Consider the following 17,292-nt stretch of genomic DNA (forward strand, 5'->3'; position numbering starts at 1 on the left):
ACCACTCGCGAGAGCGAGAGCTCGCACAGCCTCCGACCGGCGAGCATAAAACATAGCAACCTCCGCCAGGACACCCTCATTCGCTGCTCGTCAGCTGTTGGACTCGTATCGTGCCGTTCGTGGCTTTTTATCGCACCCACCGCACCACGCTCACTTTGATAGCTTATCGTGCTTCGCCGAAACGCTTCGTTTGTAAACAACGCTGAGCCGAGTGGGGGAGAGCGAGCGTCGGTAAAGCAGAGCTCGCGCGTGGTTGAGAGCGAGTGAGCGAGCGAAGCTCGTGTGAACTTGAGTCAATCATAAAAGCATAAAGGTTTTTAAGGTGATTCGTCAGTTTCAATTACGAGAGGGTGAGAGAGCGAGCAGGAAGGTGCGAATGCAGCGTGGTCGTTTGCATACCGATTAAGTGACACTGTGACGAAGGAGGAAACGAGATAGAGTGTGAGTGAGCGTGAGAGCGAGAGCGCGGGAGCCGAAAAAACCGAGAGCAATGTGATCAAACAAGGTGCAAAGCAGGGCAAATTGTGTTGTTTGAAATCGAAACCCTAAGGTGGCGGTCGCCAGCATAATCCCCGTGAACCGTGTTTCGGCTTTTGGCTTTTTGCATGCAATTGAGAGCATAACGAGCGCTCGTGGTTGTCGGTCGTGTTCTGGCGTGAGGAAGCTCGTTAGGACGCACGCCGTTTCTGACGTCGTCAGTCTGTTGTGGGACTCCGGTAGTGTCGCGCGCTTTTTTCGTAAGACTTCTTCACAGACTTGGGCTTGCAAGTGTTGAACAACCATCAGGTGGTTTTCTCAACCCTCAAGTGTCGTTTTCAAGTGTAACCGTGTGTGTTCGTGCTTAATTAATCAAGTGTCCACCAACCAGAAAACAACCCACCAAGTGTCCAACAAAAATTTGCCACCATTTTTCCGTTCGACATCTTCAACCTGTACTCCGCCGATCTGGAGCAACGGAGCAGCTCGTTGAGCCTGGAGGCGAACTGCCTTAAAAGGTAAGTGCTACTACCCCTTAACGTGGTCAACCCGGTCAACCGACCAGGTGACATGGGCGAAAAAAAAACTGCCCGATAAAAAAATGCTTAATTGTGGTTATCAGTTCGGCGGCGGCAGCTTGTTGTTGATGAGCGTTGCTGTCCATTTTTTTTTCGGGAGGGAACCGGAGTTTGGTGACCAAACTCCGGCCAAGACCAACGTGTGACAGCGCGCGGTCAGAGCGTGGTGTGTACTTTACCGCCTGGAGCGTGCCGCCGAAGTCAGGTTAACCTTTGAGTGACCGGGGCCATTTATGCGGGGGGTAATTTACAGCAATAGTTAAAATGATATGTTGCATCATATTATTTTTTTTTTTGAAAATATGTAGAATTTATCTAAAGTTTAATAAAAAGGTAATCTTTGAGTACATGAGGTGGGGTGATATTGGTTCGAAGTGATTTTTTACGGAGTAAAGGGAAAAAAATGCGAATAAGTTCTGTTATTTGGTAGCTTTTAAAAGTTTAGAAAATATTGACCGAAAATTACATCTCAAAAAATCAAGCATTTTAAAATAATGTATTTGTGGTGATCTTTTCCCTTCAGATGCGACTGCTTAGTAAAAGGAAGGTAGTGTGCCATCTCAAGCTCGACTTTATCATGACATCTTAGGGAGGTGACCTATGGAATGTTAACATCAACCTAAACATTGTTAACATTAACCCCCTACAACCTAACACCGCCTCTAGACGGGCTTCGATCTGAAAAATCGCCAAAAATCCATTTGTCAACCAATGTTTGAGCTTTACAAAGCATTGGAAAGCAGATCTTTTAAAATTTTAGAGTAAAATTAAGGTTGGAAGTTTGACTTGTTTTATGTGACTTTGCCAATGTTTTAAAAAAATGACATTTTTTTAGGGGTCAACTTTGGCTGTGTAGAAGTATGCAGTAGTTTTTGTAGTGTCCTAGACTATAACTCTAAGCATTTTTTTTACAATAAAAATGATAATGGTGCCATTCTATAGCAGACAATGTGAAAAATAAGCAAAAAATTGAAAAAGGGACTGTAAAAATATGAAAAAATTAGATAGGCAAAATATAATGATAGAAGTTGGTGGAATAGGCCAAATACTACCAAAAACAAACATAAACTAAACAAGATTAATGCAATTTCAAATACTTAAAAATAAAACAAGAAAAACATAAAACAAGAACAGTCCAGTTTTTCGTAGAACAAAAACAGCTCAAGATGACCCCTTGAACACGGGAAAAATAAAAAAATCGAAAAAAAAAAATATTTGGGAGATAGAAGGTTAACTTAAGAAATAGCCACTGAATCCGCTTTGTAAACCCGAGCAGACGGAAATAACTTCGGAATAACATTTTTTGATATTTAAAAATACTAGGCCAATAACATTTCATGTTATTTATAACAAGATTTGTTATTAATCGTTATGATTTTTTTGTTATTGGATTGTTATTGTAATAACAGACTTATAACATCTTTAGTTATTCTTCGAACAAATCTTTGTTATTATTTTTTGTTATTTTAACAACTAATCCGATCATCCCAATAACAGTTGGAGTTATTCTTCCATAACAAAAAATGTTATTCCAAAGTTGTTTTGGCTTTCAACCAATATCAGACCAATAACAAATTTTGTTATGATAACATAAACTGTTATTAAATCCTTATGAAAAAATGGATTTTCAGGAAGATTCCATAACACTTTCTGTTATTTTAACAGAATTTGTTATTGAAATGGCATGAATTTTGTTATTACCGTCTGCCCGGGAATACTCTTCATGAGTCATGGGAAAAATTTACTTTACTAAAATATTATACATTCCAATACCATTGACTAGTAGCAAACAGTTTCAATATAAGCTCATTAAATGGAAGTGAGAAAGTCACTGCTTACATTAAACCAAAACTGATACTTTTATTCGAACCTGTTTAGAAAACTGTTCTCTACAATGTAATTGATTCTAAAATGTTTAAAAATGTAATGGTGTAATATGGCAGAAGATTGAAAAAAACAATTAAGACAAAATATTAGGTAATATACAGCTTATTAGTTAAATAATCTATTGTTTGCAAAATATGTGCATTTTTTGAACAGTTAAAGTTAAACAAATAAAACAGACACAGAACAACAAGAATAGTGCATCGTATTCCAAATATCAAGCTATTTTTTCTATTAAAAAACTGTTGTCCTGATTCGCCTCACTTGACGGCACTTACGTTTTATGTGTTTTTTATGAGTTTCAAAAAAACGCTTTAGTTCTCAATGTTTTTATCTTTATTCTTGATATTTTTATTAATAAGTTTACTCGGGTTTTAAGTATTTTTTTCCATCTATATCCCATAAACCAAAATTTATAAATAGTATGAAGTTGAGCAACTTATTCTAAAATCGAAAATAATTGGAATCAAAATGTTTCAATAATGTTTCCCTCATAAAATAATGTTTTTTCAGCAACTGTCCAAACTCAGTTATCCGAAATTGTCGCATAAAATTCACTTGATTTGATCTGATTGAAAAATAATCGAGTCTTTACACAATTTTATTAATTTTTTTTTCAGTCGTTGCCAGATTTGATTCATTCGGAAAAGCCGAATAAATTTTAAACTTGAAAGATAAAATAATCAAAAATCAAGGGAAAACATATTTTGATTCGATTATCCCAAAGTTTTTCGGAGAGTTTCGGTTAACTGAACTTCGGATAATTAAGTGTGGACTGTATCAGCAAAATCATAATCCACTTAGAAATAGTTAGCTTATTTGTTATACTTATTTAGCGAATTAAATAAATGGGATTAAAAAACGATGAATTATTTCTAATAAAAATAATTGAACACAAAAATAAATAAAAAACTTTAGCCCTAATAACTTGACAAAAGACATGAGTCAAAAATTTAATATTTATTTTAGTAAATATATTACTGCATACCTAATTTTTAGCATGGAAACTAAAATAAAACAAAACTTTCTTTGTGATTTTGTGTGTCACATTTTCTTTCCAAGATGTCATGTCAGATAATACAATATTTTAAAATTTAAAATAAGCTTTTACATCACAAAAGACAATAAGTTATTCAAAATGAATAGCTTAAAAAACATGTTGTTGTCGATAGCTTTCGTCAATTATGAACGATGTATTAACATTTAATCTCATATAATTAAAAATGTAATTTATAACGACATTTTTTTCAGAATGTTGCCAATGATATGAAGAAATTGAAAATAGTTATATTATTTTATTAATGGAGAAAAATTATTTTATCATCACAAGTTGAGTTACCATGAGTAAAATTAACAAAAGATCAAATTTTCAAAAAAAGGCAGTGTAGTTATGTTATATAGCAACTAGCAAAATAATTTAAAATTTGTGCAAAACCACTATAGAAATAATAGAACATTTAGCTTTCAAATCATTCTATTGTTAAAACTTTGGAAACTTTAAAGAAAAATGAATTTAATAAATATTTAGACGACTAAAATGCCAATGCAGTTGTGAAGTTCCATTTATAAAACCAATAATAATTATTATTATTTACACAGTAGAGGGTCATGTTGTCACGATTAAAACGACGTTTACAAAAAATATAATATAACAAGACTGAGATTTCCCGGATATAACACAATAATGTAGGAGCAGTAATACAGCTGCGATGTGAAGTTTTAAAATCACGAAAATCAAACTAGAGCAGAATAGCAACCGCTGACCACTTGTAAATGTAAATCAAATGTAATTACTGTAGGAAAGATTCAATAAACTATATTTAACTAAAAAAAACAGCTCAGGTGTGAAATAACTAACTTTAGGGAAAAATTAATCAACGATAGCTAACTTAACTGCTGTTCTTTAATTTTTTCATTGTCTTTTATGAATAACTTTTTTCTGCTAGCAACTTTTAACTGGATTGATTGGATTGTTGTAAAATAAAAATTTTTTTAAACATTTTTTCTGATAACTTCAATGTGATGCATTAGCCATATTTGAAAGTCTTCTTGGATAAAATAAACACCATGCGTTTTTTTTGTTAGTTTAAGTTTGAGTGAAAATTATCTTTTTTATATATATTTTTTTTAATCTTCTACAGAAACATTGATTTGGAAAAAAGGTATTTTTTAAAGCTAAATTTTTTATTATCATAAATAAAACAAACAGTCCATCAGTAAGTCATCTCTTCTGTCACTCAAGGGTTACATTCTGCCCTGCGTTGCCACGAACAACACACAATGCAATGTTCGTCGTCGTCGTCGTCGTAAGTCGAAAAGCACAAAAAGCTGTCATCACTCTTTTCGTTTCGCTCTACCTGCCACTTGTCCACAATTAAATGCCACCACCTGGTGGTGCTGGAGCTCCCCCCTCCCCCCCGCCCCACCTAAGGGGTGGCGGGAACAAAAATTTCGTTCGTTCCGAAAATCACATAATTGGGATAATTATAATTTTATTATAATGATGAGTACCCACAGATTAATTTCATTTCGGGCCGTATTATTTATACAACAATGTTATTAAAAATAAAGTTTCGCTGGCTGGCTGTGTGCGCTTTCGTGTGTATGTGTGTGCGGCGAGCACACAAACAGTTGCGAGCGAAATTGCATACGTGAAATGCACTTGATTTGCTTCCGGCGGCCTTCAGCAACATTATCCCGATTCACCACCCCTCTTGTGAACTACCTCAAACCTCACCCCCACCCCACCCTTTCATTTCATGTTCATGTTTCTTTTGGGTTGGAAAAAGGGGAGGCGGGTTCGAACAAGTAGTACCAGAGGGGTGGAGCTTGAGGAAAAAAGAACTGTTGATGCTGCCAACACACACACACAGAGGCCCGCACACACACACTCAGAGAGAGGGGAAAACATTCATAAAACACACGCAGGGAGGAGAGGGAAAGAGGGGGATGCAGGGTTCGGAAAAGCGTCACAGCACAAACAAACACAAAAAGCTCCCCCCTCCTCCTCCTCACCACTTTCTCGGAAGGGGTTGTTGTTGTTGATGGTTGCAGCAGCCGTTGCAAAATGGCAACAACAACATATCGAGAATCGAGAGTCATAATATGAAAAGTTATCATAATAAATATTGCCACCGGCTGCGGCCAACACAGCAGCAGCAGGAGGATCGGCAGGAGCCAAGTGAGAGAGCATAATGCATCATTCGAGGGGGTGGTGGTGGGGAGGGGAGGGTAGTTCTGTGGGCAATATGTAGTGTAGCTCCGATCAGAAATTGAAATAACGAAAATCCTTGGAAAAACTTTGTGTACCCCTGCAGGAGCCGGCGTGTGTTTGTGTGTGTTACAAACGCTGGGACAAATTTAGCTCCTGGATGTTTGATGCACTTTTGATTGGTGTGCAGTTTGGAGTTGAAACAAGTAGCAGTTTGTTTAATGAGGTAATTTTTAATCGTTGTTTGATCATTGATCATGCACTACAAGTATATTACAAAAATATTCTTGACCAAAAATCAGTCACACAATACTAAAAAATAATTCCAATCAAAAAGGATGTCAATATCAGTTAATTGGTCATAACTTGAGACAGAGCAAAGTTTTAAATTCTTAAGACCCCGGGCAGACCCGGGCAGACGGTAATAACAAAATTCATGCCATTTCAATAACATAATCTGTTAAAATAACAGAAATTGTTATGGAATCTTCCTGAAAAATCAATTTTTGCATAAGGGTTTAATAACAGTTTATGTTATCATAACAAAATTTGTCATTGGTCTGATATTGGTTGAAAGCCAAAACAACTTTGGAATAACATTTTTTGTTATGGAAGAATACCTCCAACTGTTATTGGGATGACGGGATTAGTTGTTAAAATCCCGAGCAGACGGCAATAACTTTGGAATAACATTTTTTGATATTTAAAAATACTAGGCCAATAACAATTTATGTTATTTATAACAAGATTTGTTATTCGTCGCTATGATTTTTTTGTTATTGGGTTGTTATTGTTATAACAGACTAATAACACTTTTAGTTATTCTTCGAACAAATCTTTGTTATTATTTTTTGTTATTTTAACAACTAATCCGATCATCCCAATAATTTGGAGTTATTCTTCCATAACAAAAAATGTTATTCCCAAGTTGTTTTGGCTTTCAATTAATATCAGACCAATAACAAATTTTGTTATGATAACATTAACTGTTATTAAACTCTTATGCAAAAAATGATTTTTCAAGAAGAATCCATAACATTTTCTGTTATTTTAACATTATTTGTTATTGAAATGGCATGAATTTAGTTATAACCGTCTGATCGGGATAACAAAAAATAATAACAAAGATTTGTTCGAAGAATACCTAAAAATGTTATTAGTCTGTTATTACAATAACAATCCAATAACAAAAAAATCATAACGATGAATAACAAATCATGTTATAAATAACATAAATTGTGATTGTCGTAGTATTTTTAAATATCAAAAAATGTTATTCCCAAGTTATTTCCGTCTGCTCGGGGATGGTAATAACAAAATTCATGCCATTTCAACAACAAATACTGTTAAAATCACAGAAAGTGTTATGGAATATTCTTAAAAAATCACCCGAGCAGACGGAAATAACGCGGGAATAACATTTTTTGATATTGGAAAATACTAGGCCAATAACATTTTATGTTATTTATAACAGGATTTGTTATTCGTCGTTATGATTTTTTTGTTATTGGATTGTTATTGTAATAACAGACTGATAACATATTTAGTTATTCTTCGAACAAATCTTTGTTATTATTTTTTGTTATTTTAACAACTAATCCGATCATCCCAATAACAGTTTGAGGTATTCTTCCATAACAAAAAATGTTATTCTCAAGTTGTTCTGTCTTTTTATCAATATCAGACCGATAACAAATTTTGTTATGATAACATAAACTGTTATTGAACTCTTATGCAAGAATGGATTTTGCAAGAATATTCCATAACACTTTCTGTTATTTTAACAGTATTTGTTATTGAAATGGCATGAATTTAGTTATTACCGTCTGTTCGGGCAATTTTTGCCTAAGGGTTTAATAACAGTTTATGTTATCATAACAAAATTTGTTATTGGTCTCATATCTCGAGCAGACGGAAATAACTTGGGAATAACATTTTTTGATATTTGAAAATACTAGGCCAATAACATTTTATGTTATTTATAACAGGATTTGTTATTCGTCGTTATGATTTTTTTGTTCTTGGATTGTTATTGTAATAACGGACTAATAACATTTTTAGTTATTCTTCGAACAAATCTTTGTTATTAATTTTTGTTATTTTAACAACTAATCCGATCATCCCAATAACAGTTGGAGTTATTCTTCCATAACAAAAAATGTTATTCCAAAGTTGTTTTGGCTTTCAACCAATACCAGACCAATAACAAATTTTGTTATGATAACATAAACCGTTATTAAACCATTATGCAGAAATGGAATTTTCAAGAAGATTCCATAACACTTTTTGTTATTTTAACAGAATTTGTTATTGAAATGGCATGAATTTTGTTATTACCGTCTGCCCGGGTAGTTGTAAAAATAACAAAAAATAAGAACATTTTTTTTTCGAAGAATAACTAAAAATGTTATTAGTCTGTTATTACAATAACAATCCAATAACAAAAAATTCATAACAACGAATAACAAATTTTGTTATCAATAACATAAAATGTTATTGGCCTAGTATTTTCAAATATCAGAAAATGTTATTCCCAAGTTATTTCCGTCTGCTCGGGACAGGTTTTTCGATTACCTCTGCAACGTTTTAACAACTCATAAGTTGAAACAGTGTCAGGTCTTCAAAGTTTTAGACCAGGAGTGCCTAACCTCTGTTCCGCGACGGCTTTTGAAAATTGTTCAAGACAGGGACTTTAGGCCGTTCTTCAAATATTGAATACATTTGTTACTTGATTGATCTAAATTAAAAAAAAATCGTGAAAACAAATTATTATATTTTTAATCTTTTTTCTGTTAATATATAAGTATTTTTGTTTCAAAATAATTTAAAACCTGTTTTTTATTTGAATTAAGTTTATTCTATCCGAAACAGTAGAATGGGGCAAAAGTACGCGCGGACAAAGGTACGCACCAGCCATTTTGATACTTAATGTTTTCCTTTAAAAGCTCATATTCGGGTTTTCGACTCGTTTTACTGCTAATTTTCTGTGTTTACAATAATGAAGTTCAAAAATTAAAGTTTGTTACGGACAAAAGTCACTTTTTGGCCATTTTGGCCTAATATTCGAAGTTTACAAACTTCAGGTTCACGACTCCTTTTGCCAACTGCCTTGCTTGAATTTGTCTTCTTATTTCTTACCATCTGTTTTCGCAAAAAGAAATATGCGGGCAAAGGTACGCACTCAATTTCCATACATTTTTGTATGAAGAAACATTTGGATGATAGTATTGATCTAAAATCACAGAAAAATATTAGTTATGCCAAAATTGGACCAAAAAAAAATGCAAAAATAGTTAGTTTTTTAAGGTTCATACATTAGTTAGTGGAAAAAAAATGTTCAATAGTGTTTAAAAAATAGCTACGTTAAAAAAAATGTTTTGTATTCCGGGGTGACTTTTATAGCAAAAGTTTTTTCATCATAGTTTTTGTTGAAATCAGATTTAAAGTGCAAATTTTTTATGTTTACGTCTAATGTGTCATCACAAAGGTTGCTGCTCTAGTTTTTTTTAGAAAAAAACTCATAGTTTTCATTCACTTAAGTTTATAAATTTTAGGTAAAATTGTTTTAACGTCAGAATTTGGCCAAAAAATCATAAAAATTCGTTTTGTATATAAATATTTATAGTCATATCGCAATACGAAGCATTCTCAATTTATTTTTTATTTGTTCTACTGAAAATGTCCTTAAATCAAATTTGAACTTTGTTTCAAATAAACATACAATTTAGTCTTCACAAACTAATTTTATCTTCTCTCGGTGGAAATTGTCAAAAGCATTCCGTTTTTCGATTCGAACTCGTTTTCGTTGAGAAAAGCATGAAACTTTGAGAATAATAAAATAAATATAAATTCTCTAACATTGTTTAAGTTTTCGATAAATCATTAAAAAAAGTTGTAAAATATTTTTAATCCAAACGAAGTGCTATTAAAACTTATAAATGCAAATTAACATTAATTCATTTTTTTCAATTCAATTCGGTTTATTTGTGAATAATCAAGTTACTATGAGTTCATTAAGGTATATTATAGAGTTTTGGAGTTCCTTTCAGCTGTGTGTCGCATCATAATCCATTTTGGAACAATTATTTCTTCAACTAAGGCACTAACAAGAGGAAGAAAAATTAAAAAAAAAACATACAAAAATTGCAGAGGATAGGGGATGCCAATTATAAATTTGTTTTTTTTTTTTAATTTTTTGTATTGATTTTTTATTTGTTTAAGAGTCCGGCCCGCAAAGCCAATAGCTGGTACGAAAAAAAGAAAAAAATAAGTTGGGTGCGAATCAATTATTTGTTATGCTTAAGGTTTAGCAATCAAATGTTGATAATTAAACGTATTTTTTGGATTTTGATTTTATCTTCTTTAAATATACTTATTGTTGTGCCAAATCCATTTAAAACAAAAATTGTGTTTGAATTTATTACTTTGCTATTTTTATTAAGATTAATGGCTACAAATTTACAAAAGTAAAAAAAAATATAGTTCTAAAATTTTTACTGTATTTAATTCAAATTAATGCCTTGATTTTTTTAAATATGGCCAACAGATTTAGCGTCCCTGCTATGATAGCTTTATAGGTATTAAATATTTTAGAAAATGTCTACAAAACACAAAAAAAGCTTTAGAATTATCTGGCCGTACTTATTTAAAAATAAATCTAAGGTTTTTTTTTTTGAAAACGTCGTATAAACATAAAAAATCCCAAAGCTTATCGAACCTTTTTAAAGAAAACTGTAAAAAATAACTAAGACCATTCAAATTTTCAATTTAAATTCTTATATCCAAAATGTACGCAAAATTACATGCTGTCAAAAATTACATGCTGTGAAAAATCTTAGCATCATTGAGTTCATAAAAAAATATCTCCAAAGCTTAAAGTATTTATCCGACCTCTGGTTCTTGGAATGCACAATATCAAACAAATTTAAAAGTGGATTGGTCTATTTTAATAAGATAAAAAAAAATTATTGTGATGTTGAATTAATTTATTTTTATTTATTTTAGGCCGATGGAAATATTTTTCAAAGTTTTTGTCCCTCGGCTCTAGCTGGGGTCGAGGGGGGGGGGGGGGGGCAAAAATAAATAAATATTGAAATAACAAGCCATAGTTTCAACATTTGCATTCATTAGTTTTCAAAAAATGGAGGATTTGACGACAACAAAAATTTTGCGAAAAAAAAACTTTTCGCGATAGTGAACATCGAACATTTTCAAAAATTCAGGTGATTTTTAAATCAACCCAAACATGCGAAAAATGATTCTTAACACAGGGGAATACATTTTAAATTGATTTCAGCTGATTGCACTTGAATTTCCATTAAATTTTTGAGTTTTTTGGGGGGAGACAAAAACTTTTTATAAAGTTTGTACCAGCCTTATTAGAAAATGGAAACTTAATAAACTTAAATTCCTAGAAAGACAAACTTGCTGCATTGGAATTTTTAAGTGGGGTGGAAAAACACAGAGGTACTGCTGAGTAATTCTCTACGAAATCGGTATTTTTTCTTCAATTTTTATTTTTTTATTTTTTAATCCGACAGAAACTTTTTTGGTGCCTTCGGTATGCCCAAAGAAGCCATTTTGCATCATTAGTTTGTCCATATAATTTTCCATACAAATTTGGCAGCTGTGCATACAAAAATGATGCATGAAAATTCAAAAATCTGTATCTTTTGAAGGAATTTTTTGATCGATTTGGTGTCTTCGGCAAATTTGTAGGCATGGATACGGACTACACTGGAAAAAAATGATACACGGTAAAAAAAATTTGGTGATTTTTTATTTAACTTTTTGTCACTAAAACTTGATTTGCAAAAAAACACTATTTTTATTTTTTGATATGTTTTAGAGGACATCAAATGCCAACTTTTCAGAAATTTTCAGGTTGTGCAAAAAATCTTTGACCGAGTTATGAATTTTTGAATCAATACTGATTATTTCAAAAAATCGAAATATTGGTCGCATGAGACCCTTAGTTGCTGAGATATTGCCATGCAAAGGTTTAAAAACATGAAAATTGATGTTTTCCAAGTCTCACCCAAACCACCCACCATTTTCTTATGTCGATATCTCAGCAACTAATGGTCCGATTTACAATGTCAAAATTTGAAACATTTGTGAAATTTTCGGATTCGATAAAAATATTTTCAAAATTTTTAAATCAAGACCAACATTTTAAAAGGGCGTAATATTGAATGTTTGGCCCTTTTGAAATGTATGCCTTGATTTAATTTTAATCATTTTTGTATGGACAGCTGCCAAATTTGTATGGAAAATTATATGGACAAACTAATGATGCAAAAAAAGTTTCAGCCGGATTAAAAAATACAAAACAAAAATCGAATGACCGAATTCTGAGAGAACTGCTCTGCTGATTAACTATTATTGGATAATCATACAGGTATGACGAAAAAAATATCCTGGAAAAGTGTTCACTCCCCGTTGAAACTCTGCGTCATAATTTCCAGCAAGGAAATCTTATGTTTTTACCTTCATTCTGGGCTTTGAGACAAGCACAGCAAAAAATCCGATGGTAAAATCGCATGCAAAAGCATGCACATCACCTTCGTCAAAATAAACACTTAATATTACACACTGCATGTACAATTTTTGCAACACACAAAAAAAAGTTGCAACCGACGGGATTTAAACCCAGCACCAACAGTAAGGACTGGCGCCTTAGCCCACTCGGCCATCAGACCGATGAAAATCTGAAAGGATAAACGCATATATGAGCTTGACATTTCGGTCAAGTAGGTTTCTCATACTGATGGGCTACATATTTCAGAGTGTAAAATCACATAAATTTGCATAAAATAATGCAATATTTATATTACACCAGGCCTTTTACACGCAGCTGAATTACTACTTTTTTAGCTGTGAGAAATTCATGATTTTCTGTTGGATTGAAAATGAAAAAATGACCGTTTAGCATCAATATGATGAATATCAAGTGTTTTATTAAACTTGAGTGATAATACCTAATTGACTTTTAAAATAATCATAATAATATCATTGAAATTAAAAACAAGCAGACAAAGCAATCCAACAATATAAAAAACAACTAAAAACTTTTAAATAGTATATGACAATAAATGTTACATTTCGGAATTTCAGCAATAAGCTTTCATTCTTTAAAAAGTGTATTTAGAGTTTGCATCTCCAAGCCCAATTCAGAATATTGAGGCACTGAATTCCCTCAACGAAACAGCTATTTATTTTCGCAGAAGGTGAGATGATGTATCGATTGTAGAAGCCACCTGGAGGCAGGTTTGCTGTACAGCTGTGGGGTTGTAGTAAGATGAAAAAATAAATAAGTATTTTTCTCGTCTCTGTTGAAATCGTTCGTTAAGATTAACAAAGATTTAATTGTTTGACCTTCAACAAACAAAACAAATGACACATAAACACTGATGTCATACTCAAATAATACTCAAAATCAAATTTAAATTTGGTTGGCACTGGTTAGAATTACCACGGAATGCACTTATTCTTACCTCTCTCTCCCAATCAACAACTCAACGCCATTTTTCCATGCCGCCTTAAGTCACTCCGTTGAAATGCGTTTTGCACTGTTTATGTACGAAGTCGTGTGTGTCAGTGTGTTTTCGTTGGCATGGCATCTCCCGAGAGTGGCCCCAAAATCGCTCTCGTTCAATCTGATCCTTCGGGGAATATCCACATCCTTCTTTCGCGCGTAGGCTCGCTCGACATTCTGCAACAAACTCCTCCGTCCCTCGGTGTTTCTACCGGGGTCTTGTGTGCGATTTTTCCTCCACCAATTTTTTTTTCTTCTTTTTCTCTGCACACACCCCCGCCGGCGACGGTCCTTCGAAAGAGAGCGAGCTTATGCGACGTTCGCGAAAGCCCGCCGGCGAGGAAAAGCTCGATATGCCGGAGCGGACCCTGCCCTGATCTTGTGCGCTGCTACGCTGTGAGCCCACTTCATCGCTGGACAGTGAGGGTTGTACCGGCAAAATGTGATGCATTAAATTGAAATGCTTGGTTTTTTGAAATCACTAACTTTTTTTTGAAACGATTTGATTTCAGAATTCATAGGACAAAATCAAATCCTGAGATTTGCAGGCATTTAATACAAATGAATTATTAAATCAAAATACAGGCACGAAATTTTAACCCTAAAAAGGTAACAAATTCAAACTGTCATATTTTATTTAATAAATGTTGATGTTAAATGTTATCAGTTGACTATTTGAATTCTTGTTCAAATGTTTTAATTTAAAAACATCAGAAATTTATTTGTATTTTTAAGAGTTTGAAGGAGCAATGACTTATTTGCAACCATTTAAAAAAAAAAGTTTTATTTTTATTTAAAAAATGTGCTGGACGGCATTATGAAATTTGGTTCTGGGTTTATGAAAAAAAATCCTCACATACATTAAAATTCACACTTTTTCAAAAAGCTATTTTGTAAAATAGCTGCAACTAGTGCAACTAGTGAAAAAGGCGTATACTCCAAATGCATTCATATATTTTTTATATATAAAGGTAATATTACCTCATAAATAGGTCAAATTAACCCTTAACAACTCAACCCCGCCTCTAGGCGAGCTTCGATCTTAAAAATAGCCAAAAATAATTTTTAACCCAATTTTCGATATTTAAAAAGCATTGTAAAAAAGAACTCTTAATTTTTTTTAAAATTTTAGGGTTAGAAGAGTGAATTGTTTTAAGTGACTTTGCCAATTTAAAAAAAATCGTTTTTTTCTGGAGTCTGTCCAAGACTATGCCTCTAAGCATTTTTAAATAATTTGAATGATAATGGTTTCATTCTGAACAAAAAAAGAGTGAAAAACATTAAAAAATAAAAGGTGACTGTAAAAATATGAAAGAACTAAATAGACAAAAGGTAATGATAGGAGGTGGTAGTATCAGCCAAATACTATCAGAATCAAATATTAACTAAACAAGATAAACGCAAATATAAATAGTAAAAATTAAAACAAGAAAAACATAAAACAAAAAATAATGTTTTACGTAGAACAAAAATTGCTCAAGGTGACCTCCTGAACAAGGGAAAAATAAAAAAAATCGAAAAAATAATTTGAGCAGTAGAGGTTTTCCAATTTTACTCTCCTTCCAAATTTACGCATTTTTTGTGAAGAAGCCACAAATGTTGAGCCTTAAATTATGCAAAAAATAAGTTTCAATTCGGATCACTTTGCAGTCTTCGAAAAAGTTGTTTGTTTTACAATTTTATATGAATAGCTCACATGTGTGAACCTTTTGACATGCATTACTATTTCCTATTGGAAACAAGGTAAACAAATCTAGTTTGTCATCTTTGTTTTTTGACAAATACGAACCATGGAATAATTGTAGTTGATAAAGTGAGAAAAGATATGTTTTGCTCAATAAAACAGTCTCAAATTCAGGTAAACTCCTCATTTATTGAATAACTCTTCTCTAGATTATCGCATTTATTTCATTAATTTATTTCATGATTTTTGAATTTTTACTTTTTTATTTGGATGAAACTTTGTTCATGAATTCCCTGAGTCAAAAGAAGCAATTTTGCATAATTATTTTTTTCCATTCAAGTTTCCATACAATTTTATGGGCTGTTCATACAAATTGAGTACTTAATGAAGTAAGTATATGAAAATCTGTATTATATTTTGAAATGGGATTTTTAGAGTTATAGGATGATTCCCGGAAATTCATAAAATTGTAGTTTTTTTTTTAAATACTGCATGAAGGAAAGCCAGCCCTCAAAAAATATGGTTGAAAAGCTGAGATTTTTTTTTGGGCTTCGAAAATCCAGCAATTAGTCAAGGGTTTCCAGCAAAGCCTCAGACTGGCAAATAATTATTAATTACTTTGATTTTAAGCTGGTAATTCAGTAATTCATTAATTATTTTGTAATAAATGGTAATTAGATTAATTAAAAGTAATTAATGGGTAATTAAAGCAATTATTGAGTAATTAAAGTAATTTAATATTTTCAAAATTGTACTTGTTAAACGAATCTTTTAAATTTTCATTGACAATCAATTCGGTTTACTCTTCTAGATGTTGAGAGATGAATGATAAAGATAAATAAATTCAATATCAATGTATCATCATAAAAAAGCATTAAACAAATTTCCAGTCATATATAAGATTGCAATAATCCAATGACCCAATATGTTGCTAAATAAAAAAGTTTAATTGATTAAATCTCCAAAAAGTCGTCGGAAATATTTTTCAAAGTTTGTGTCGTTATGCGTTAAACAAGAAGGAAAATCGAAAAGCTTTCGAATTTCTCAAAAATATAAGTAAAATTAGCTTAAGTTAATTCAAAATTTATCTTTCAAGATGTTTTACTTATATTCTGTATATTTGGACTCATTTCAAAAATTCAAAATCGAAATTTACTTCATTTTCCTTAATATTTCGGGACAAATTGTCAATGCTAAAAGTGAAACTTATTGAAATTTGCAACGATTTCAAAACAATTTTAAAACTTTTAAATCAAAACATACATTATTTAAACAGTTTAACACCGTTTTTGAAAATAAGTTTTATCGTTCAAGTCCGCAGTTAAAATTGGCTTATATTCAGAACCTGTATTTATAATGAGCGTTAAAAAATTCCGCCTTTTTCACATTTTTAATTTAACTTTTTAATATTTTTTTTGATTTTGATGAAATATTGTCTATACGTTCCTTATGTACGGTAAACGGAAAAAAATCTGATTTTTTTATTGGATTTTTATCACTAAAAGTTAATTTACAAAATATCTTGTACAAAAGCTATGAATTTAAAAACATGATGTCTAATCAACTGAAAACAATCTAAAATGTATTTTTCTGCATAGATAATCATATTTAGCATGTTTGGGCTTGTTTAAAAATGTTTTAATTTTTTATGAAATTGCAATGCACAGCACCGCAAAAATTTTATTTTTCGCAAAAAATAAAATTTACGTCTATACTTAGATTTTTTGGAAACTAATGATGGCAAAACAACTGGACAGGTGTAAAATACATTTTAAAAAACTTTTTTACATTGAAATGTTGAAACCATGGCTCGTAATTTAATTTTTTATACTTTTTAATTTTTTTGCCCCCCCCCCCCCCCTCGACTTTGGTCAGAGTCGAGGGACATAAACTTCAAAAAATATTTGCAACGGCCTAAGTT

General features: G+C 32.0%; 1 protein-coding gene across 1 annotated transcript in view; it reads left to right on the forward strand.

Moving 5' to 3' along the window:
• Positions 1 to 97: 97 nt before the first annotated feature.
• LOC120416043 (BTB/POZ domain-containing protein Tiwaz) overlaps positions 98 to 17,292 on the forward strand; it is a 132,774-nt gene continuing 115,579 nt past the window's right edge. The window contains exon 1 of the mRNA XM_039577699.2: positions 98 to 995. The gene's annotated coding sequence lies outside the window, so the exon portion shown is untranslated. The remainder of the gene's footprint in view (positions 996 to 17,292) is intronic.

This window comes from Culex pipiens, chromosome 3 (assembly GCF_016801865.2).
Source record: "Culex pipiens pallens isolate TS chromosome 3, TS_CPP_V2, whole genome shotgun sequence".
Classification (NCBI taxonomy): domain Eukaryota; kingdom Metazoa; phylum Arthropoda; class Insecta; order Diptera; family Culicidae; genus Culex; species Culex pipiens.